The sequence below is a fragment of the Cebus imitator genome, unplaced genomic scaffold (genome assembly GCF_001604975.1).
Source record: "Cebus imitator isolate Cc_AM_T3 unplaced genomic scaffold, Cebus_imitator-1.0 Scaffold2, whole genome shotgun sequence".
Lineage (NCBI taxonomy): Eukaryota > Metazoa > Chordata > Mammalia > Primates > Cebidae > Cebus > Cebus imitator.
In genome coordinates, this window is record NW_016107317.1 from 12,455,955 (window position 1) to 12,480,968 (window position 25,014).

General features: G+C 35.7%; 1 protein-coding gene across 1 annotated transcript in view; it reads left to right on the forward strand.

Moving 5' to 3' along the window:
- The window catches only part of NELL2 (neural EGFL like 2), a 371,569-nt gene that overhangs the window by 318,967 nt on the left and 27,588 nt on the right, over positions 1-25,014 (forward strand). The window lies entirely within an intron of this gene.

A 25,014-nucleotide genomic window follows, 5' to 3' on the forward strand; every position in this document is an offset into this window, starting at 1 on the left:
AAGAACTTGCTTTATGAATCTGGGTGCCCCTGCATTGGGTGCATATATATTTAGGACAGGTTGCTCTTCTTGTTGTATTGATCCCTTTACCATTATGTAATGACCTTCCTTGTCTCTTTTGATCTTTGTTGATTTAAAGTCTTGTTTTATCAGAGACTAGGATTGCAACCCCTACTTTTTTTTTTTTTCATTCCATTCGCTTTGTAAATGTTCCTCCATCTCTTTATGTTGAGTCTATATGAGTCTTTGCACATGAGAAGGGTCTCCTGAATACAGCACATCAATGGGTCCTCACCCTTTGTCCAATTTGCTTGTCTGTTTCTTTTAATTGGGGCATTTAGCTCATTTACATTTAAGGCTAATATTGTTATATGTGAATTTGATCCTATTATTATGATGCTAGCTGGTTATTTTGCCCATTAGTTGATGAAGTTTCTTCATAGTTTGGATGGTCTTTACAATTTGGTATGTTCTTTCAGTGGCTGGTTCTGGTTTTTCCTTTCCATATTTAGTGCTTCCTTCAGGAGTTCTTGTAAAGCAAGTCTGGTGGTGACAAAATCTCTCAGCATTTACTTGTCTCTTAAGGATTTTATTTCTCATTCATGTGTGAAGCTTATTTTGGGTGCGTATGAAATTCTGGGTTGAATATTCTTTTCTTCAAGAATGTTGAATATTGGCCCCACTCTCTTCTGGCTTGTACGGTTTCTGCAGAGAGATCCACTGTTCGTCTGATGGGCCTCCCTTTGTGGATAAACCAACCTTTTTCTCTGGCTGCCCTTAATATTTTTTTCTTCATTTCAACCTTGGTGAATATGATGATTATGTGTATTAGGATTGCTTTGCTCGAGGAGTATCTTTGTGGTGTTCTCTGTATTTCCTGAATCTTGAATTTCCCCTGCCTTGCTATGTTGGGGAAGTTCTCCTAGATAATATCTTGAAGAGTGTTTTCCAACTTTCCATTCTCCCTGCTATTTTCAGGTACACCAATCAAACGAAGGTTTGGTCTTTTCACATAGTCCCATATTTCTTGGAGGCTTTGTTTGTTCCTTTTCATTCTTTTTTTCTCTAATCTTGTCTTTACACTTAATTTCATTAAGCTGATCTTGAGTCTCTGATATCCTTTCCTCTGCTTGATCGATTTGGCTATCGATACTAGTGTACGCTTCACAAAGTTCTTGTGCTGTGTTTTTGAGGTCCATCAGGTCATTTATGTTCTTCTCTAAACTGGTAATTTTAGTTAGCAATTCCTCTAACCTTTTTTCAAGGTTCTTAGCTTTCTTACACTGGGTTAGAACATGCTATTTTAGCTCAGATAAGCTTGTTATTACCCACCTTCTGAAGCCTACTTCTGTCAGTTTGTCAAATTCATTCTAAGTCCAGTTTTGTTCCTTTGCTGGTGAGCAGTTGTGATCCTTTGGAGGAGAATAGGCATTCTGGGTTTTGGAATTTTCAGCCTTTCTGCTCTGGTTTTTCCTCATCTTCATGGATTTATCTACCTTTGGGTTTTGATGTTGGTGACCTTCAGATGAGGTTTCTGTGTGGACCTCCTTTTAGCTGATGTTGATGCTATTCCTTTCTGTTTGTTTGTTTTGCTTCTGACAGTCAGACTCCTCTGCTGCAGGTCTGCTGGAGTTTGATGGAGGTCCATTCCAGACCCTGTTTGCCTGGGGCATCACCATAAGAGACTGGAGAACAGCAAAGATTGATGCCTTTTCCTTCCTCTGTTCCATAGGGGCACCCACCAGATGCCAGCAGGAGCTCTCCTGTGTGAGATGTCTGTCAACCCCTGCTTGGAGGTGTCTCCCAGTCAAGGACCCACTTGAGGAAGCATTCTGTCCTTTAGCAGAGCTCAAGCACTATGCTGGGAAATCTACTGCTCTGTTCAGAGCAGGTAGGCAGGAACGTTTAAGTCTGCTGAAGTTGTGCCCACAGCCGCCTTTTCCCCCAAGTGCTCTGTCCCAGGGAGATGGGAGTTTTATCTATAAGTCCCTAACTGGGGCTGCTGCCTTTCCCTTAGAGATGCACTGCCCAGAGAGGAGGAATCAAGAGAGGCAGTCTGGCTACAGAGGCTTTGGGGCACTCAGGTGGGCTCTGCCCAGTTTGGACTTCCTGCAGGCTTTGTTTACACTGTGAGGGGAAAACCTCCTACTCAAGTCTCAGTAATGGTAAACTCGCCTCCCTGCACCAAGGTTGAACATCCCAGGTTGACTTCAGACTTCTATGCTGGCAGTGAGAATTTCAAGCCAGTGGATCTTAGCTTGCTGGGCTCCATGGCAGTAGGATCTGTTAAGACAGACCACTTGGCTTCCTGGTTTCAGCTCCCTTTTCAGGCGAGTGAATGGTTCTGTCTCATTGGCATTCCAGACACCACTGGGGTGTGAAAAAAAACTCCTGCAGCTTAGCTCGGTGTCTACCCACATGGCTGCCCAGTTTTGTGCTTGAAACCAAGGGCCCTGGTAGTGTAGGCATTTGAGGGAATCTCCTGGTCCATGGGTTGCAAAGACCATGGGAAAACCATAATATCTGGGCTGGAGTGCACCATTCCTCACAGAGTGGTACCTCACAGTTTCCTTTGGCTAGGGGAGGGAGTTCCCCAACCCCTTGCACTTCCCAGGTGAGGAAGCACTCCACCCTGTTTCATCTCACCCTCTGTGGGCTGCACCCACTGTCTAACCACTCCCAGTGAGATGAGCCAGGGACCTCAGTTAGAAATGCAGAAATCACCCTCCTTCTGCACTGATCTCACTGGGAGCTGCAGACCGGAGCTGTTCCTATTCAGCCATCTTGCCAGCCCCTGATGTTCCATTCTTTACCTTCTATCTTGTTTTGTCTTGAATATCAGAGAAAAACAAAGTTAATTTGTTTTATGTACTATTTTTATGTAGCCAGAAACAATGAAATTGGATTAGAGCTCAATCGACTATCCATTTTGTATTTTGTACCATCCAGTCTCCTTTTACTGGTCCCGTTTTCTCAACCTGTAAACAGATTGAAGTTTCATTACCTTAAATAATTCCTTAAATCCTTGCTTTTGCTTTCTTTTCAAAACACCAAATGTAGCCCTCTCCTTTCCTTTGTAGGCAAACATTTGAAAAATGAAATCTATATTTCCTGTCTCTATTTTCTTGGTGTTCCATACACTTTTTAGCTTATTTCAATTTGTACTTCCCCTTGTCCCATGTGAATTGATATATTCTGTGTCCTCTCTTCCATTTTTCATTTGACTGAACCATTTTGACATGGTAAACAATTCTCTTTGCTGAAATCCTTTTCTTCTTTTACAGCTCAGGGTACCCTTTCTTAGATCTCTTCCTCTTTTGATTCCTGTTTTTTAGTCTTATTTTCTATCTTGAATACTCCTCTTTAGCAATTCCATCATCTCATTTTTTCCTTGGCTTCACTTTTACAGTATATATCAAACAATACCAAATTCACACTTGGTGCCCAGTCTCTCTTGAACCCCATACCTGTGTTTTCAATAGCCAATTTGACATATTTACTCAGATTTCTCACTAACACTAAAAGTTCAACATGGTCCAAAGTGATCGCCTATGACTATTTTTCCCCTACCTTCAACATGCAGTTGAAGTGACATGTCAGTTAGTCACCAAGACTTATTAGTTTCATCTCTTCAGTACCTCTTCATTGATCCCCTCAGCAGTGACCATCATTATCTTTATTTGTCCTCTTCAGTGTTCTTCCTTTCTCTAATTTAGCTCTCTTTCTACATCTCCTCTTCAATTTCACCTCCAACCCCCGTTACTGTCCTGTCTCTACTCTTGACTGATACACAGCATTTCAGAGGCTAAGACCAGAAAAAGAATATTGGTGCCTTTTGTTTCTATTTTGCCGTAATGTTTTCATAGATAGTGGGAGCAGTGGTCCCTTGGTGAAGTACAACATCAGAATTTGGCAAGTAATCTGTTACCCAAAAGGGGCTGGGCAAAATGGGGGGATCAAAATATAAACTTTCCAAAACAGAAGTTGGGAGCCCTGGTTCAAGGCTGGAACCAGGAAACTTCATGGGAGAATGAGAAAGAATCTGTGGGAATGCATCATCTGCTTCTTTCAGCCATCAACATGCTGAGAGAGCTTCAGGGTACAACTCATGATTGAACATCCTGTACTCTAAAACTTGTTCATCTCCTCATTGTTTTCAGGATAATATCTAAATTTTCAGGTCCAGCAAACAAGTCCCTTTACCATCTGGCCCCAGCCTATATATTCAACCTTGCCCTTGCCACTTCTCTTCACAAAAATATGCACCTGCTACACTGAATCACTCACTCTTCTTCCATCATTGTCATCATCCCATGTCCATGCACAGGCTGTTCCCTTTGTTTGGAACTCCTTTAGCAGCTTGTCTATCTAATCATTTTAGAAGGCAATTGCTTTGCATAGCCTTTCTTGCAGTGTACAGACTTCTGTTATAAATTCTGAAAATTCATTTCTAGCGATTTGTTAACATGTTTGTACCCCTGAACTAGCTGCTGGAGAGCTGGATCTTAGCTGCATTAATACCTTTAATGAAGCCCTTCACATCCACGGAGGAGGCCCAGCTTGCTATTAAAGCGCCAGTGTCTGTTTCTTTAGAGAGAGGAATTGTTCCAGGTTGATTCCCACCTCTGATTTCTCAGTTTAGGTACCTTATATCTAGCTTCTCACCCTATTTCTAGTAACATTGGACTGATGACCTGCTAAGCTTGCCAGTTGGGTGCGAGGTTTGTTGTTTGTTTCATCCCTGCATGCTGCTCATAGATCTTGATCTTACACACTCCCCCAACCCCAAGGGCAAGCTCTGCCTATCCTTCTGTCCCACTTAAGATTTCAAATCAGTCCCTCTGGATAAGCACCTGCTTCCCTGAAAAAGAGACTAGCTCTTTTGTAGGGACATCCAAATGGTATTTGGCACTTATTAGGCTCTAATAATATTTGTCTGATTGGATTAGATTTTGAAAACCCTGAAGTAAACTGCACAGATCTTATTTTCCCTTGCACCATGCCAGCTATGCTGGATTAGCATCATCAAATTAAAGAGACTGTACCCCTTCATTGTCTTATGTATTATGCAGGCAAAAGAAGCTCAAGAGCTTACTCTGGTAAGTTTTCAATAGTGTAGATTGGTACTTGCTTTCTAACTGCTGTGCTCGACAGAATGGACCTGAAGGCAGCATGCACATTGGGTATGTGTGTACCTAAAGCCTGTGAGTTTTCACAGCTTAATTTCCCAGATCTCTGGTGCCTGGTGCCTAGACATCATCTCTTTAATCAATCCCCCATTGATAAAATAAGGGAAGCAGGGAATGAAAGATAAATATTATGTTATCCATCCCCAGGCAGATTTGCTGCTGGAATTGTCTCCTGCTTAGATGGTCTGTTCAGAAACTCAGTCATGTCAAATCACACAGCAGGAAATCCCAAGGAGTTTTCTGAATTGAGGGATTGAGTTCACTTTTCCTGGTCTCCTGTCAAGCTTATGTCTGCAACTTTTAATACAGTAGTCCTGAAATTTATCATGGGTTGAAAGGTTATTGTGATTCAATTCTGAGACTCTAGTGTCCATTCTTCACTTAGTGGACTTGGTAGCTGATTCTGTTGGTAGCAGTGGGTTTTGAAGTAGATGATGGTGTCAGTTGGGGAACAGGGCTAATGAGCTTTAGGAAAGCCTACAAACACTAATTTTATTCCTCCATTCAATGTTTATTGTCAGCAATATGAAGGATCAAAGATTCATAAGAAATGCCCCCTACTCTAGGAGCATGACCTCAAAAAGAGAGCTAGAGATGATAAGCCACACCAAAATAGCTGTAAAGCCAGTGGCTTCTGTTAGGAGATGCATAATGAACCTGTAAGCACTGTGTTCAGGGGAAAACAGATTCCATCTCAAACTGAGTGCGACCTTCCAGCCTTCATAAGACTCTACTTTCCACAACTAGGTTAATTGATTTCCAGACAGGTTGAATAGCCTGCTGGTCACAGACCCCTCTACCTGAACCCCAACCAGTTCTGACCTGGGTGCCCCAGACCTTCCACTAAGTTATCTTTGCTGTCAGCATCATCTAGGAAGACTGGCTCCACGACTGACATGCTGAGTTCGGTTATTATTCAGAGTTGGAGTATGACTTCCCGCTGGCACATGGCTTCCGCATTCTAAAAGGAGACTACCCAGTCTGTCTTTCTAAACTTGTGTCTGTGAAATTTCTTTTTATTAATGTGTACTAAACTACTGTGTGACTGTTAAGTAACTCCCATTTTAATACCTGAGTTGCCAAACACACACAGCCTTGCTTCACACCAACTCTCCCTCCTCAGTTCTCCTTGCTTCCTGTAACTGAAGGCTAATTGTGGCTCCTTTGGGAAGGACAGTTTGTTACATTAAGTATCTGCAAGTTCTTTAGTTGTTCTCAGTCATACGTCAGTAAATGATTAGAGACCAATTTCTGACCAATGTATTGAATATATGCATAAAATTGGGAACACATTTTTATTGTATATGTTTTAATAGCTTTTTAAAATTAAAACTGACATATGGTAAACCCACATATTTAAACTGTAAAGTTTGATAAGTTTTAATATATGTTAAACATTTATGAAATTATCATGACAACCAAAATGATGAACATATTCATTATCGCCAAAATTTTTCTAGTGTCCCTTTGCAAGGCCTCATTCCAACTCCTTCTCCCCTAAGCTTAGACAACTGATTTGCTTTCTGTCACTATGTGTTACTTTGTATTTCATAGCATTTGTGTAAGCATAATCATACAGTATGTACTGTATTGTTCTTCTGTTTTATATTTGATTTATTCTCACCATGATCTCCAATAGTAGTTGACAGTTATCTAGGCTGGTTAGAGATGCATGTATAAATAGATATCTTAACATACTATAGCTCCATTTGTGGGTCTGCCACCTGTGAACAAGATGGCATTCATTCAAAGTTTCAAAATGTGCAATTTTTCTAAAATCTATAATCAGAAGGCTACATTATTTTATAGCTCAAGTTTGGAGTCCATTCCGCAGATTCTTTGTGATAATATAGTAATATACCAGTAGCAACTACCAGCATAAGGTAGTTTCCTACACACGGTACATGGTATCTGCAATCTGAAGTCTGTCCTGTTTTGCTAGTATTCCTACCAATTTAGAGGCTAATTAAGCCCTAAAATATTTGCACTTTTCTACATCATATTTGGGTGAAACTAGGTGTGCAAATTCACTTAAATGCACAGGGGTGTGTGTGTGTGTGTGTGTGTGTGTGTGTGTGTAGAATAATATGTTGATAGAAATGAGCAGTCTCTTTAGTTTGGAACACTTAAATCCTATATTCTCATAATGGCCAATTCATTGTATTCCACTATTACTTTATGATTTACTTTCAACATTTTGTGTCTTTGTTTTATTGATATATAATACTTGTGCATATTTGGGGATACACGTGATTTCTTGATACTGGTATACAATGCATACTGGTCAAATCAAGGTAATTGGAGTATCCATCACTTCAAACATATATTATTCTACTTATTTTAAACATTCATGGTTCATAGTTCACTATATATTTGCCATTTTTAAATCTATTGCGTTATAGTAAGTTATAGTAATGGTTGTTTTGGTGCTTCTTTTTAAAAAAAAATTTGGGAGAAGAGTAGTTTATATATTTGCTAAGGTAGAAATTCTTGGGTATATTTAAGAAAGTTGCCTGGCTATAGATACAAAGCCAAATAACAGTATAAAACTAGTAGCTATTCTCTTAGAAATCTACTTTCTTAGGGTCAAAGTTTATATTAGGTCATGAATCAACCTGGGAGATAGCGGTGAAGAGACTTATTTATAGGAAATGTTCACTTTTAACCAACTCTCCAGAGTCCAATTGAAAAAGAGAGATAAATAGAGCAGATAATAGAGGCTGACCAAATAAAATCTCAGAGATGAGAGTTCCAAATTATAGGTCATATTTTATGGCACAGTTGGGATCCTTGGCCTATGGAAAAATAAAATTTGAAAGTCACAGCAATAACTTTAAGACATTGAAAGAGAGAGCACTATTATTAACGTGGGGCTTTGGGGATAGTTCCCTCAAAATGTAAACACAAGTAACTGGCTTCTTTTTGTTCTTATAGTCTTAAAATCACATACTAAAAATCATTTGGTGCATGCTCTCTTTGTGGAGAATTCTATATAACATGGTAAAAGCTGGTAGTAATAATAAAATAAATATATCTTTCTTTTCTCCCTAAAACCTGGAAAAAGAAATATCAAATGTAAAATTTTAATATAATTATTTTCATTGCAAGAGACTGTAATTGAAGTTTTCTCTGAAATTCAATAAATACAGTCTATCTGACTGGAAAGTTTGAACTTATCAGTGAGACAAAAATGTTAATTTTGAAGAAAATGTTTGGAGGTTTTTAGCACTTTTAAGCCTTAGAAATCATTAATTTTAGTATCGTCTTTAAAAATGATAGGGTACTAGAATATTGTTTATCTCCTTCATAATATTGGAGCATGAAGACGGAAAGCAATCCAAAATTACCAATTAACCCTTTGTTTACACTAATCTTTCAGAAAAATTCATATATTCTGTACCTGAAAATGTTATTAAATTACATGCAATGAGCAAACTACCCAAATATTCTAAGTAAGTGATCTAAAAGTAATCTTTCTGAAATTTGCCTTATTTTGCATCCAAGACATCACAGATACCACATTAGCAGTAATATGCTTAGTATCTGCAATGGGAATTTCCCATGCTTAGCAGCCAAACCAGTCATTTTGCTGGGACCAGTCTCCCCAAAGCATACCTAGGAATGCCTACATGTATGACTTGTGTTTCTCTGGCTCCTTCAGCTTGTGTGTCCCAGAGAATTTCACATTTTCTGAGGGGATTCTAGTAGGCAGTGTTACAAGAGAGTGCTTTATCTTATGAGTAATAAAAGGTTTTGGTTTCATTTGCTTAGCTATTACCTGGTGGTTTTAAACTATTCATTCTCAGCAAACTGACCCAAGAACAGAAAACCAAACACCACATGTTCTCACTCATAAGTGGGTGTTGAACAATGAGAACACATGGATACAGGGAGGTAAATATCACACACCAGGGCCTGCAGGGAGGGGCAGAGGGCTAAGGGAGGGATAGGAGGTGATGGAGGGACTGGGGAGGGATAGCATTGGGAGAAATACCTAATGTAGATGACAGGGTGATGGATGCAGCAAACCAGCATGGCATGTGTATACCTATGTAACAAACCTGCAAGTTCTGCACATGTGCTTCAGAACTTAAAGTATAATAAATAAATTTAAAATTAATAGCAAAAAGAATAAAAATAAAAGGCCACTGTGGCCTCCTTCAGTCAAGATTGGACACTAGGCCCTACCTATACTACCTTAGAATTGTCTTCCATATATTTACACGGACCTCACATCATCTCATCAAACCGTTTCCTGATTTTTCCAAATACCATTAACCACTATATTCACTTAGAATTCTATGAATTTTCCAGTTTTTGTTGCTATTCTCTATGTAAACTGAGGGTAGGTACTAAGGAGGGGAAGAAGGCAGTTGGGAGAGGAGAAGGCCATTAAGAGAGGAGAGAGAATGGGAAATAAAAGGAAACACAAATATTAATACATCAGGTTTACTCCTGCTATGAAGATCTGTCCTTCTGACTGCTAATGAACTTTCTTCACTCATGTATCCTCAAGGCCTAGTAATTAGCAGATTCTCATGAGTGAATAAATTAAGTAATGTAAATGTGAATGCACATGACATATATATTATATATGCATCTGGAAAAAAATCCATATTTAAGGGTGAATAAATCAGAAAACAGGGTGCACAACAAGTGATACCTGGATTTTCCATGCATGGATGTATGAAAGGTGTAGATTTTAGATAGTTCGTGTAGGGCATAATATTGGATTAGTTAGGGGAATATTTTTAAACCACTTCATTGAGGTATGCTTGATAGATAAAAAGCTGTACATAATTAATGTATACATCTTGATGAGTTTGGGGATATATATATATATATATATATCTGTGAAACTGTCAGTACCATCAACATATCCGTCAACTTCCAAAGTTTTCTTTGCCTGTTTACAATTTTTATTGCTTTTTGTTCTTGTTCGTTGGTAAGAATCCTTTAACATAAGATATACGCTCTTAGCAATTTTAGATATAAAAGAGAGTATTGTTAGCTATGGATATTATGCTGTATAGTAGATCTCTAGAACTTACTTCTCTTGCACAACTGAAACTTTAACCATCACCTTCCGCTTTGCCCTTAACCTCCCTTAATGGTTCCTGGAAAACACCATTCTACCTTGCTTCTGTAAGTTTGGCTATTTTAAACTCCACATGCAAGTGAGATTATACAGCATTTATTTTTCTATGTCTAACTTTTTTCACCATATATTATGCCCTCCTGGTTTATTCATGTTATCACAAGTAACAGAATTGTTTTCCTTTTTAATGCTGTATAGTATTTTGTTGTATGTATATACCACAGTTTCCCTACCTGTTCATTCACTGATGGACATTTAAGTTGTTTCCCATAGCTTGGCTATTTTATTATTTATTTCTTTTGAGATGGAGTCTCACTCTGTCACCCATGCTGGAGTGCAGTGGCGTGGTCCTGGCTCATTGCAACCTCTGCCTCCTGATTCAAGCAATTCTCCTGCCTCAGCCTCCCAAAAGAATACAAAAAATTAGCCTGGTGTGGTGGCATGTGCCTGTAATCCCAGTTTGGCTATTTCAATAATGCTGCAGTGAACATGAGACTGCAGATGTCTCTTCAAGATCCTGATTTCAAGTTCTCTGGACATTTATTTTTTTTTTTTTTTTTTTTTTTTTTTTTTAGCCGATTCAAATTTTAAGTTGAGTTGAGTTGTGTATGCTGTAGGATAAGAGCCCAGTTTCATTCTTTTGTGTGTGAATATCCAGTTCACATTGCGGTGGAATATCTCTATACCATTTTTGAGGAGACTTTCCTTTCCCCATTATGTATTCTTGGCACCCTTGTTGAAAATTAGTTGACCATGTATGTGTGGGTTTATTTCTGGGCTCTCTAGTCTGTTCCCTTGGTCTGTGTATCTGCTTCTGTGCCAGTACCATGCTGTTTTGGTAGATATTTTTGTAACAGAATTTGAAATAAGAAAGTGTGATACTTTCAGCTTTGTTCCTCTTGCTTGAAATTTCTTTGTCTATCCTGGGTCTTTTGTGGTTCTATATGAATTTTAGAATTTTAAATATTATTTCTGTGAAAGATGTCATTGGAATTTTGATAGGAATACATTGGCTCTGTAGACTGTTTTGGGTAGCGTGGATATTATAACAATGTTAAACCTTCCAATCCATGAACTTAGGATATCTTTCCATTTATTTATGTCTATTATAATTTCTTTCATCATGTTTTATAGTTTTTAGTGTACAGATCCTTTACTTACTTGGTTAAATTTTTACCTAAGTATTCTATTGTTTTTGATGTGAATGTAAATTATACTTTTTTCTTAACTTCTTTTTCAAATAGTTCACTGTTAGTGTATAGAAAAGCAACTGATTTTTGTATGTTGATTACTGAAATCCTTTATTAGTTCTCAGGGGAGTTTTAGCAACAACAGTAAATAAAGCCAAAATGTATCATGACAAATACAATAGTTTATTTTTCTGATTGTCAGTAAGTGTTTCTGATTGTCAGACATTTTAGAGTCTCAGACTCCCTCTAATCTCTCTCCCATCCTTCCCCCCTTCCCTGTGACCATGTTATTTCTATCCAACCAGCAGAGTAGTAAGAGACTGACAGCGCCATACTTGCTTTCTAAAACCCTGACCACTCACATCTTATTCATGAGTAAGATACATATTTACATGCTGGAGTAATATTTTATTCATAATTTTGATCTTACCTTTTTTACATGATATTTATCACAAACATTTTTCAAAGCATGACATTCAGAATTTTCCAAAGGATCATTTTAAGAAGCTGTATAGCATTCCATTTTATGCGTGTGCCATAATTTATTTAATCACTGTCTCATCACTGTACGTTTAGATCATTTCCTGTGCTCTAGCAGCTTACTGCTGAGACAGTATAGATAAAACTAGACTTCAAAATACATTCATGTTGTTGACTAAAGCACTGAAGCTACTTGAAGGACAAGCTTCTTACCAAGCCTTTTTATAATGTTGGAACCTGCCTCTTCTGAAGTAGCAGGATGAATATGTTCTGCCACAGAAAACTATAAGTAACTGTGGCAGCTCTGTTCATAGAGAGATTGTTTTTCTTCTGGATACACCATATCATTTCTCCTATCACAATATACATCTTAAAAAAAAAGATTTGTGTGTGTGAATGTTACAATGATTGTAAGGGAAATGAGATGCAAAAGATAGACAAAATACCTGGCAGTTAGCAGCCAAAACAACTGTCTGTTACCTTCCTTTTCCTATTCCTTTATTACATTAAATAATCCGAAAAATGCAAACTAAAGGTTTTTTTAAAGACCCAAGTACACAATTAAGCTGGGCCTGTAAGATCAAACACTTAGGAGTGAAAACGATTTCCTTTGACATATCGTTTGGGGTTGCCTTAGCAATAAAATCAGATTATACAACTGATCTGATTGATCATGAAGAAATAGGTTGTTAAAGTGAAAACAAAATTTAATTAGTCTGGAAAAAGTTTGATTAAGTGACCTCCTATTGACAGAACCAGACAGTGCCATCAAGCTGTGTGGTTAAGAGGTTTTGAAGCACCATCAAATAGCAAACCTGTCTTTAAGAAACATATAGCCTGTTTCATGTAATTTTAATTGGAAGGAGATATTGGCTTGCTCAATTGGTATATTTTTCCCTTCAATTATCTATGTGGGAGAGATGTGATATTTCCTTACTGGCTAAAAAACCTATATCAAGCGGATGGGTTTTTCACCAGAGATGGAAGTGGTTGTTATAATAAAATGGACTTAAAGTAGATAGTCTATCGGACATATGACACTTGCACAAAGCCGATAGAAGCCATCCATCAGAGCATTTTCTGGTTAAGACCCACATAAAGCTGTATCCGACAACTTCTTATTCAGATACATTAAAACTGTAGTATTGCATTTCTTTGTTTATTTGTATCAGTGAGCCCATTTCACTCAAAGCAGTATTTCTTGTGATGTAGGTTTGTCAGTTAGTTTGCAAATAAATACAGAATAGCTATTTTTGCTGTCATCTTACCATTGCTGGCATACCATTCAAAGCTTATTTTCCCAAATAACCAGTAAGTAAGCTCATCAAAATGCATAAAGTCTTTTGTTTCACTATATTAATAATTAGAAAGCTCACAGTAAATTATTACACAATGACACTCTAACCCTCTTATTCTTACTGGATAGTTCAAGAAAATCAGCTTTTTTCTACTAGAAATAATCTTTAAGTGGATCAAGTATACAATCTAATCTTTTCTATTATTAGAAAGTGGCTCTGGGGGGCAAAGAAAGTAAGACTTTCCAGGTTTTACTTTGATTAAGAGCAGTCTACCTAATACTGTAGAGCCAATAGATGCTTCACATTGATATTCTCTTGGGGGCCTATCATATTACCTGATTTTTTAAAAACTCTGCTTTTAAAGTACATAGTTGATCACAGTGTAGTAGATGAGTAAATGTTTTAAGTTATTTTCTAGCATTTGTAGGAGTAAAGCTGGAAATTTCTGTTCAGCTGTGTTTTACTACAGTAGACTAATTTTCATTGCACATTTACTGATCAGAGCTTTAAAGTGAGGTAATGTCTCTTTCCTGAATTCATCTCTTTCTTCATCTGTAGACCCCATGATATCTACCTTGTCATCTGAGTTATTTATGTTCATGGTATATATTCTTTATAAGACTATGAACTCTTGAATATATTCCCACAGTGTCTAGTGCATGTTTTTATATGATAGACATTTAATAAATAGGTACATGAATGAGTAAATACCCTTTCTTAAAAGGATTTCCTTCTCTGAACTCAAAACCAGAAAATGACCTGAGGGACTATTTCAAATACTTACACGAATAAAACTCTACTAAGTCTTGTATCTTACACATTGGTTATGTTGTGAAAGAAATAGAAACTGCAAAGATTTTTGAAAAATCTTAAGGAGTTTCCAGAATTCTTTTATTAAATGCTTTGTTCAACTTGTTCATATATCAGAGAGAGTTTCAATTCTATGTTAAACCAGAAATATTTATTTTAAAATATGTATCAAGAAGCCATTGCAAATACTGCTTAGCATTTGTTGGTAGCCCTCTGTTTTTGACACTCTTTTTTTCTTTAGTTCTGTGGTTAGACTTGGGATCTTATTCCCACCTCCCAACTTACAATCCCTCCTGTAGTTCCTTTTTCAGCATCCTCAATTTTCCCTAAGGATGGTCCTTACCTCTTTCTTGTCTCTCTATAATCTCCACTTCAGTACTTTCATCAAATTAGGTCTAATTATAGTAATGTCTTGCAGTATCAATTCTGATTAGGTTACCCTCAAGTCTCCAGCCCTGATATCTGTCCAGAGCTTCTGTCTCATTTTCTTTATCTTCATATCATCTTTATATCTTCATATTATTACTACCTGAACCGCTATCCAATCATACTACTATACTCAACACTTCTAAAATGAGATTCCTAAATGTTTCAAAAAATATATTTTATGTGTGTCAAAGAAAAGAGACACATAATTAAAAGATACCGAACAACAAAGAAGAATTTGGAATGAAAAGAAATAGTCACCTGACACACTTCCTGCTCACTTTCCAGCACCCTTTCTTAAAAGGAGTTCCTTATCTAAACTCAAAATCAGACAATGACCTGAGGGATTATTTTCTCATATGTCCCAAAGATGGCATGCAACTAGCACCATACCAGATATACAGGAGATAAGTTAATTCATGCCTACAAGGATGTATTAGGGTTTAATTCACTTCTGAAACCCTAGTTTAGACAAGCTGCTAGGATAAATAAACTTAATTATTTCAATATGTTTATACCATTCTTGGTTTAATTGGTCGATTGTAGACATTATCAGTAGAATGCTGGATATGATAAATGAAGATTTACCTCTCTTATACCATCACCTATTCATACTTATTTAATTCTAATATAGTTATATCACCAGTTTCAGTTCCTTTATTGGTTACCTTTTTGGACTTCAGCAATATATTTTTCCACCTTCATTTCTCATTTTATCAACTACACTGGTTTTTTTTTTTAACTCATCACTATGAAATGTAAAGAAATTGGTTCTGCTCTTTACCTTCATCTCCGAACTTCAGTCTTCTTTTTATATTATGAAGGTTAATATTTAAGTTCTGTTCTATAAACACAATTGAATATCTCATGCTTTCCCTATGGATTGTATATAAAATTTGAAAAGCCTTAGTGTTTATATCATTGTGACCAGGTAAATATTACTTACTAGAGAGACAAGTAGTATATACATAGTGTTTCTTATCTTTAGATTTATTATCTTGAAGTTCCTAATTGACAATCATTTTTCTTTTACTCTTTATCACATGTTTATTATTTAAAATCAACTCTCCACTATATCCTCTGGTGTGTAGACGCTTCTGTTTCAGTCTATGTTCAGTCAGGAAAATGGAGCCACTGTAAGTATTATAGGAATAAGGAGTTTTATATAGAAATCAAGATTGCACAAATGAGGGAGGAGTTGGAAAAGTGAAGATCCTTGAGATTGCAGCCAGTGTATTTGCAAAACATTCACTCATCACTTCAGACTGATGCACTAAAATTGGTGGAGAAACCAGAGCTGTTAGAATCACTGACACTGATTGCTATGAATTCCCAAGAACAATGGCTTCTGCCTTAGTTCTTTTGGGCAAATTTATGCATTCCATTCATTGTTGAACTCTAACACAGAGCCATACACAGGGAAAGGGCTTTTGGGAAATGTAGTCTTTAGCCTTAGCAATAGAAAGTTGTTGATAACAGCATATATCCCTTACAGCTTTTCCCCAAGATGCTCCCCTCCTAAAATTCTCCATGAATGGAAAATAGGATGTGAGCATAAGTATGACACAATCTGACATAATATTTTTAAGGGATCATCTGACTGCCATGACTCAGAATGTATTACTAGAGGGAAAAGATGGAATCAGGGAGCTATTGATAGTGAATGGACTGGAATGGGAACTATGAAGCCAGTTAGAAGTGATTGTTAGGTTCTAGATATATTTGAAAGACATTACTAATAGGATTTGCTGATTGATTGGATAAAGGACGTGAGGGAAAAGCAAGAAATTAAGAATGAATCTAAGGATTTTTGCCCAAGTAACTGGACGATATTACCATTTTCTGAGAACAGGGAGACTTCAGAAGGAGAAATTTTGTATCCAAGTGGAAATGATGATGATAAATTGAATATACAGATAGGAACTAGAGGAGAAAAGTCTAGAATGAAAATGTAAATAAAATACTGTGCTATTTCCCTAGGACTGCTATAATAAAGTAACACAATCTAGGTAGCTTAAAACAATAGGAATGTATTATCTGACAGTTCTGGAGGCTAGAAGTCCAAACTCAAGGTGTCAGCAGAGCCATGCTCCCACTGCAGACACTAGGAAAATTATTCTTTCTTGTGTCTTCCAGCTTTTGGTGGCCCCAGGCATTCTTTGGCTTATGGCTACGTAACTCCAATGCACACCTACGTAACTTCACATGAAAAATGAAGCATTCTTTTACTTCCCCACCTCCTCCCCAATCTGTGCAATCTTGATTTCTATATAAAACTCCTTATTCCCATAATACTTGTAGTGGCTCAATTTTCCTGACTGAACACAGACTGAAACAGAAAAGTCTAGAGACCAGAGGATGTAGTGGATAGTTGATTTGCATTCTTCACCTGGATTTCTCAGTGTTTCTGTTTGTGTTCTTTTCTTAAGAAAACACTAGTCACTGGATTTGGGGCCCATCTTAAATCCAGGATGATTTTATCTTGAGTTTATTACCTAATTATATCTTCAGAGACCCTTTTTCTAAGTCAAGTCATATCTGAGGTTCCAACTGGACATGATTTTTTAGGGGATACTATTCTTCTGCCTACTACAGATAAGTTTTTAATGTACTAGTGGCATTTGGATATTCAAAGACTTTAAAGCCCTGGTACTAAATGAAATCACTAAGAATTTGGCAGCTACAAAAGAAAAGGTCTGAAGATAAATCCCCAGGGAATTAAAACTTTTAGAGATTGAGAAGATAATAAAAAAAAAAAAAAAAAGATTCATGTATCGAGGTCAGTGAGGTACAAGGAGAACTAAGAGCGGTATATCCTTGCAAAGTGAAAAAAGTATTGTAACAAGGAAGGAGTGATGTACTACTGATAGTTTTTTCTCTATCTCAATTTAGTCCTTTATTTTACTGCACTATATATTATCAGTAAAATCTTTTTAAAATAGTGCGTGGAACATAAAACTTCTAAGGAAGTACATGCCTAAAGCATCTTTATTCTGTATTCATAGGTATTTGACAATTATGCTGAGTATAGACTTCCAGGTTTAAAATCATTGCTTCACTGTCTTTGGGCATATAGTGCTGCAAGTAAGAAATGTGATACTAAACTGATTCTCATTTCTTTATGTGTAAGCTATTGTTTTCCTTCTGGGACATTTTAAGGTTTGTTATTCTTGTTGTTGTGAAGTTTGACAATCGTGTATTTAGATGTGGGTCTCTGTTCCATTTATTTGTGAGGCAGCATTGTGTATGGGCAAGGGTATGACCTCTGTTATCTAAAATACCTGGGTTTAGATCTCGACTTTGCCCCTAAATAATTTTGTAAAAAATAAACTCTCATTAAGTGAACTCATTAAGTTCACTTCCCTTTAAAATAGGGATAGCAGCAAAATTGCCTCCCTCATGGTACTGCAGTCAGCATTAAGTGAGCAAATATAGGTAAATTATGCATAGCATAGCTAACAACAGGTATTGGCTATCATATCATTATTCAGTATATTTGGAGTATATTCAGTATATCATTAATAATTATTATTAATGATTAATAATCGGCTTTACCTGATTGTCACATAAAGATCCCAGGCTTTGGCTTCTTTTGCTTTGTCTCTACCACTTCACTTATATTCTATTTTCCAAGAAAATACAAAAATGTATTGTTCTTTCTTCTATACTGCTATCATTTTTCTTTTTGTCTTTGTTGGCTTTTCATACTTTTCTTTGTTCCTCTAACATAATGTTTACAGGGTTGGAAGTAAAAAAGAGGACATTTTAAAATGTTTTCAGTCTTTCACTTTAATCAGAGGTCTTGAGGTACTCTTTTTGTTTAAAAGTACATATAATTAAATTGGTATATAAAAGTGTGTAAAATTAACACATCCTCTTCACCTATTGTGCTCCATCTAATGTTACAGCCCTTTGGCAAAAACATTTAAAGTATAATGAGGAAGTATCAGTTTACCATCATGTTATTTTTGTCTTAGTGTATGATTCCAAGCTGACATTCCTGCCTTTATTCCCCTCTGACCCTAGCAGAACTCAGGTGTGGCAGAGTGAGCGTTCCCTGCAATTACAAACAGACCGTTCATTTATCTATACCTTCAGCATGTGTTTATGAATCTCTAACCATGTGTCCAGTTCTTTTCTGAGTGTTCAAGATATGGTATAAAATATAATTTCTGGCCATTTGAAATTTACTCTGAGAGCTAAACATTAAATTAATATTTATAAAAATTATTTTCAAACTATGGTGATATGAAGGGAATTTTGGGGGTGAAGAAATGCATTGTATCTTGATTATGGTAGTAGCTACATATCAAAACTTATGAAATTGTTAGTAATTTTCTTCCTATATAAATTTTACCTCAATAAAGTTTATTTCAAAAAGGGAAAGTAATAAAACATTTGGGGATAAGTTCAGGCAAAATATGCACAATAGAGACATTCAGAAATCTGTAAAATATTAGAGAAACAGGAAATATATCATATGTATTGTTAAAAGATAGAATAATATAAAGACTTCAACTCTCCCAAAGTCAATATATAGAATTAATGCAGGCTCCCCCCTCCCCCATTTCTTTTGTTTGTTTTGTTTTGTTGGTGAGAAGTTCACTAACTAATAAATCTGAAATTTATTCAGAAAGACAAAAAGCCCAAATTAAAAATGTTTTTGAACAGGGGAGAAAAGCGTAGGTAGGACTTTCTCCAGAACTGAAGTTATATTAATAAGTCAATGTAATATATGTGCAGGTTTAGGCAAAAAAAAAGCATAGTTATAGATGCTGTTACAAGGATACAAAATACAGGGAAAATATGGGGGGAAATAGATATACCATTACGTAATAGGAGATCTAATATAGTGTCTAGAGTCAAGGAAAGCTTCCCCAAGGAAACTAATTTTAGTATGGGACAGATAGACAAGAAGTAGTTAACTAAGGATAAGAAAAAGAACATTTTAATCAATAGGGAAAGCATATGCAGAGACTCTGTAAAGAAGAAAGAAATAATAAAATATTAAGACTCTAGTAACCAAAAGAAAAGTCAGATTGTCTGAATTTTCTTTCCTTTTCTGGTATATCCACCAGACATATGGAATGTGAACTTGGTTGACCTGACATCAACATAGTGAATATGAGAGGGAATTGTACACTGACCAAAGATAAGCATTTGTGAAAACATGCTTCTTTATCCCTGTTTCTACTTTTTCCCTAGTTGAACTATTCTAAACCTTTTTCTTTGTGAAACGTAGCCTCATAATATTGTAAGATGGCCTCTAGTCTTACCCAATCCCACTAGCCTGACACATAGCTGTTGCCCTGCTCTTCCCAAAGTACAGCTTAGATCACATCATTCTCCTGTTAATAACCGTTCAGTGGCTCTTGATTGTTCACAGAAGAAAAGACATTCTTTCACCTAAATCCATCTTACAAAACTATATTTTACTCTGTTTCTTTTCAAATAATTGAATGATGAATGTGATCATGCTTTGTAAACTCTGAAAGGTTATTTTGGAGATGGGCATGGAATTTGCATATATTAAATACCTCTTATGAGTCAGATACTGCTTCTCCCATGAGGCCTTGTATGTTAACAGCAGACTATTAAGAGAGAAAGTATTATTCCTAGTTCAAAACCAGAAAACCCAGAGAGATTTAATAACATATTCAAAGTTGCAGAGCTAACAAGCCAAAGAGCTGCAGTTCATTCGCTTTAAGTTTTCCATTTATATTTACATATGTTATACTGTATTCTCAAAAAATTCATGAGAAAATGAGTCTTCTTATATGAAATTTTAGACTATAGTTTATACCCAAATCTTGTACAGTCATTTAAAGTAATATAATGAGTTTGCATTCTTTGAGCATTCATGCCTAAATGTTGAAAGCAGACTTCCCAGAAGCTCAACAAAAGACAGCAGGAAATGACCTTGTGATTAACAAAAAATGTTTCAGATAATCTAGAAAGCAAATAACCCACATGTGGGTAATCAAGGGTTCATTAATTGTTTTGAGGATCTTTAATTGCTTACTGTTTATCAATATAATTTAACTACCAGTGCATGAGATGATCATATAAATAGAATAAGTGCCTATTTTTAAATGAGAAATGATGTCATTTTTTATTAATGATAAATAGTATGAAAGAGAGTACTCTATGACAGTGTCATTAAAAACAATTTGCTCATCTTGAAAAAGAGCTGGATTTCTTTTCCTTTTACATACAATATAAGAGCAGAAAATAATCAGTTTTCTCGTGAGTGTTAAAGTAATAATTAGAGTCTATTTTAGGTATGGATTGTTCTAGACATTTGCATATTTTTTATTTTTCTTAGTTATTTTATTGTAGAAATAACTATACTATGCATGAGAAAGAGGATGTTTATCCCTCAGTGTCTCATTCTACAACTGCAGTCAATTTTACAAGGAAATAATTTGTCATTTTCTAAAATGACCCTTTAAATGCTGCTGGCAAAAGCCATTTTCAGTTGATTACCTCTGAAGCCAGTGGTCTGTGGCATTGTACAAAACAGCCAGTCTTGTACCACCATACCTAAGGGAGACAAAGACAAATAAAACAAGACACTGATATATATGAGCTTGCTTTTTTGTTTTTGTTGTTTATACATTTTCCTTTCATGTTTTTTTTGTTGGTGGTGGTGGTGGAGGTGGTGGTCGTGGTGGTTTTTTTTAATGATTGCCTCAAAACATGTGTGCTAGGAAATCTACCCTCAGCAGTGCCTTTCATTTTTATCATCTAAGTCAATTCTGATCCCCAGACTATGACTGCTATTCATGACTGTTTTGGGATGGCTAAACATCTTTTGCATTTTAGATTCTCTATGCTTTTGTACAGCACTTTAATACTATTGCTAGCTGACTGTTCTAAATGTGATTACTGAAAATGTTCTAAGGAACTAGTTCCTTTCTAAGACAGAATATGTAATTAAATTATAAAATTCATGAAATTTACTCTTAGTTTTCTACATACTATACCTATAGAGTAAAAAATTAAGGTCCTTATGTTTAAAACTAAGTCATTTAAGTTTATACAGCATGCAGTAATTTTTTGAATACATTTATTTAGTTTGAAAAATAATGTGTTCAAACTTTGAAGTTCTTATACTGAATAAAATAACATTTTTTTTTGCAGGTCTGCTGTTTTCTGTGCATCTGACTCAGTTAGAGAATGTGAAGTTAGATTTTAACTAACCTAAAGAAAGTACCTAATAAATAAATTATTTGAACTTTTTTTTTACTGCCTTGTGTTATTATAAAATATATGAAGCTCAGTATGAGCACACTTGATGTGTGCATTTATGTTGTAATTCATGTTAATGTCCTCATTTGTATATAGACAAAATATACTTATCATAAATTGTGGATCAGATTTCAATTCTTTATTTACTAAGTATTTACTGAGTGAATAAGGATATGCATACAATTAAGTTGCTTACAGATGAGACTGTTTGTTTTATTAGATCTTTGGCTTTAATTAGAGTCAATAGCCAAAAATACATGTCTTCTAGTGGGAAGTGTATACTCTGTCAGTTCAAGCACATTTTCATTGTCTACTGACTAACCAAAGTAGAAAAATTTGCATAAACAAATCAAAATCAGCAGGAACATAAAAGCATAAAATACAGTTATATATATTATCTGGCTAGTTTTTTTCCCTATTCTAAATGGTAGAAAGTATATAATCCTGATCTATGACAAAGGTATCTTTTATAAATTCAGATATATTTTAGATGAATTAAGGCATTGCATTTCACAAGGAATAGTAATTAGAATTACAGCAAATCTCTTTGAAATGTAAAAAATTACTTCATGCTATATATTGCTGTTTTCAAAACTTCATTTTTTTGTTATATACATTTATACTAATATTTACTTAATATTGTTTCTGTAATTCTTATTTTTAAATTTTAGATAGTTTTCTTACTCTAAGTCTTACTTGCTACAATTGGAAATAATTCTGAAAAATAAATATGTAGCCATTAAAATAAAATACCTCCCCATTATCACCTGCATACCATATCACTGGTGGCAGATAAATTACGTTCTTGAAAATACTGTTCTATATAATTGTAAATTTGGATTTTCATAAATTTAATTTTATTAAAGCACAATTTAAATAGATGATAAACTATCTGAAGGCAGAAGTTGCATCTGTCTTGTTTATCCTTTTTCCCAGCACTTAGTTCTTGGCACATAAAATGTATTCAATAAATATTGAATATGTAAATTAATGCATGAAACTTACACAGATAGTACCTGACCTAAAATAGTTTCACTAATGAGTTTTTAAATTGTGATAGGTTGCTCAGAGTATTAAATGCAATTTCAACTTATGATATTTTTGGCTTACAGTAGGTTTATTGGAAGGTACCCCATCAAAAGTGGAGGAGCAGCCATATTTACCCATTCATCCTCTATAATACTACCTCACGGTAATAATTAAATAAGATAATGCCCAAAGCGTATATGAAAATACATTATGGGCAGACACATGCTTGTATTCCCAGTCTTCAAAACACTAAGTAATATAACACATAGGAATTCTATTACATTTCGTGGAGTATATTTATAGATCAATGAAGTTTACCATAATGTAAATAAGAAGAAATGGGTATGAGGCAGTATAGAAGTGGGCCTGCTAAAGGAGTGACAAGAGAGAAATGAAGTGAGAAGTAACAGTTGAGTAACAATATCTATACCATAGAAATTGAGATAACTTGACAATTATGTCAAGGTAAGAAGAAGGGACTAAATTGAAGGCTAAATATAGATGGGAAGGTTGCTTCAGTGGAGAAAGCTCAGTTCTGCTAATAGTTACTTCCAAATCATCAGCCCTAATGACCAAATTCTTCTAAAATGAATGACTCTAACCATCCCCCTTATGGCTTTCTTCCAATAAAACTCACTTCTAAAGCTTAAATTCCACCTGTTTTCTTTTGTCCATGCATTTAGGAAATGACATAATCAATTTTCTGCATCATTTGAATTAGAAGAAAAGACCATATAAAACTGAAATGAACATAGCATTCTGGACCTATTTATAATCAGAGGTTTATCAGTTAGGGAAGCCCCTGAAGTACAAATACACTATTTCACAAAACCCATGACGCCTTAGTAAATGGAAGCAATCCACGTCAGCTATGTGTCAGAAAGTCAATGGTTAGCTGATTTGGTTACTCACATTTATTTTGACAGTAGGAATTACTGCCAATAGTAACTGATTCTAAAGAAGAGGCACCACAGAGGCAGAATAATTCATAGTTCAGAAATAATGCTAAAATATTACAGTGATATAAAATGTTAATTTTTTTGGCCTATTACCTAATACTCTAAGAGAGTGGTTTGGATACTGTTTTGCTGAAGGGACACTTAACCTATCAAGAAATAAATAAGTGATGGCTACTTTCTCTAATCTTTTTTTACTTAAGCATACATTTATTCATTAATTTATCTCTTTCAACATGAAGTTCTGAAAAGAGGACATTTTAAAATAAAATGAAAGGAATATATGCTTCCAGGAATTTGGAGGAAGATGAGACTGAAATAGGACAAAAGTAGATTCTGTCATCTGAAGTAGGCTGTCTGGAGGGGAAAAATCTCTAAAAAGCATCTTGCTTTACCTTCAGTTTGAAGGATGTCATTGTGCCTGGTCATAGAAGCAGGGAATATTATTCAGGTGTCAGAAGCATTATAAGAAAGAATCATTCTACCTTGTCAGATTGGAACCTTCAGCTATGGCATGTGGCTATCAAGAGGGGACTGGGAGACATGTGGATATTTTTGGCAGCCACAATGGTTCAGCACTACTGGATCATATAGCAGAGTCTAAGTTAAGCCAAAAGATCCAGAAAACCAGGAGCTAATGAGAAGGAGACACTTTGTAAGGCAACTTTGGGGATTACCTTTCCTCCTGTGAGCAAAGGAAGGTACTTAGATGGTATTGGATGTTCTTACGATTCAGTAGCCCAAAGAGAATAAAGGGCTCTCAACATTTGGAAATAGTAATAAGCACCTGGAGGAAATATCCAAGACTCAAGGCCAATAGCTCTCTTTGTATAGTAGGTCCAGGATGATCTACTTCTATGAGGGAGCACACACTTGAACATCAGGCAACTGTGAACTCTCAGGTGACTTTGATTAAATCCCATAATTTATTTTTGCCTCCATTTTTTTCCCACATGTTCATATACTATCCATATGGCAGGATTTTTTAAAGGTTGAATGAAGTAGTGCATGTGAAACACAGTAGAAAGTGACATAAATAATATGCATACTTGAAAATGTGAAGCGTGTTGATTCATGAATACTATTGTCATGTATATTGGAGGTAAGTGATGTATTAAGTAGTATATCAACTAAGGTTGATTTCTTTCTCATACCATAAGTCCATCCCAGGTAGGTAAGGAATGTGCCCCATGTCATCTCCCACAGGAACTTAGGTAGGTCTTTAGAGCCTCTGGAAATGGCCAGTGATTGTGATAGGGGAAGCGTATATGTGAATCACATACTGAA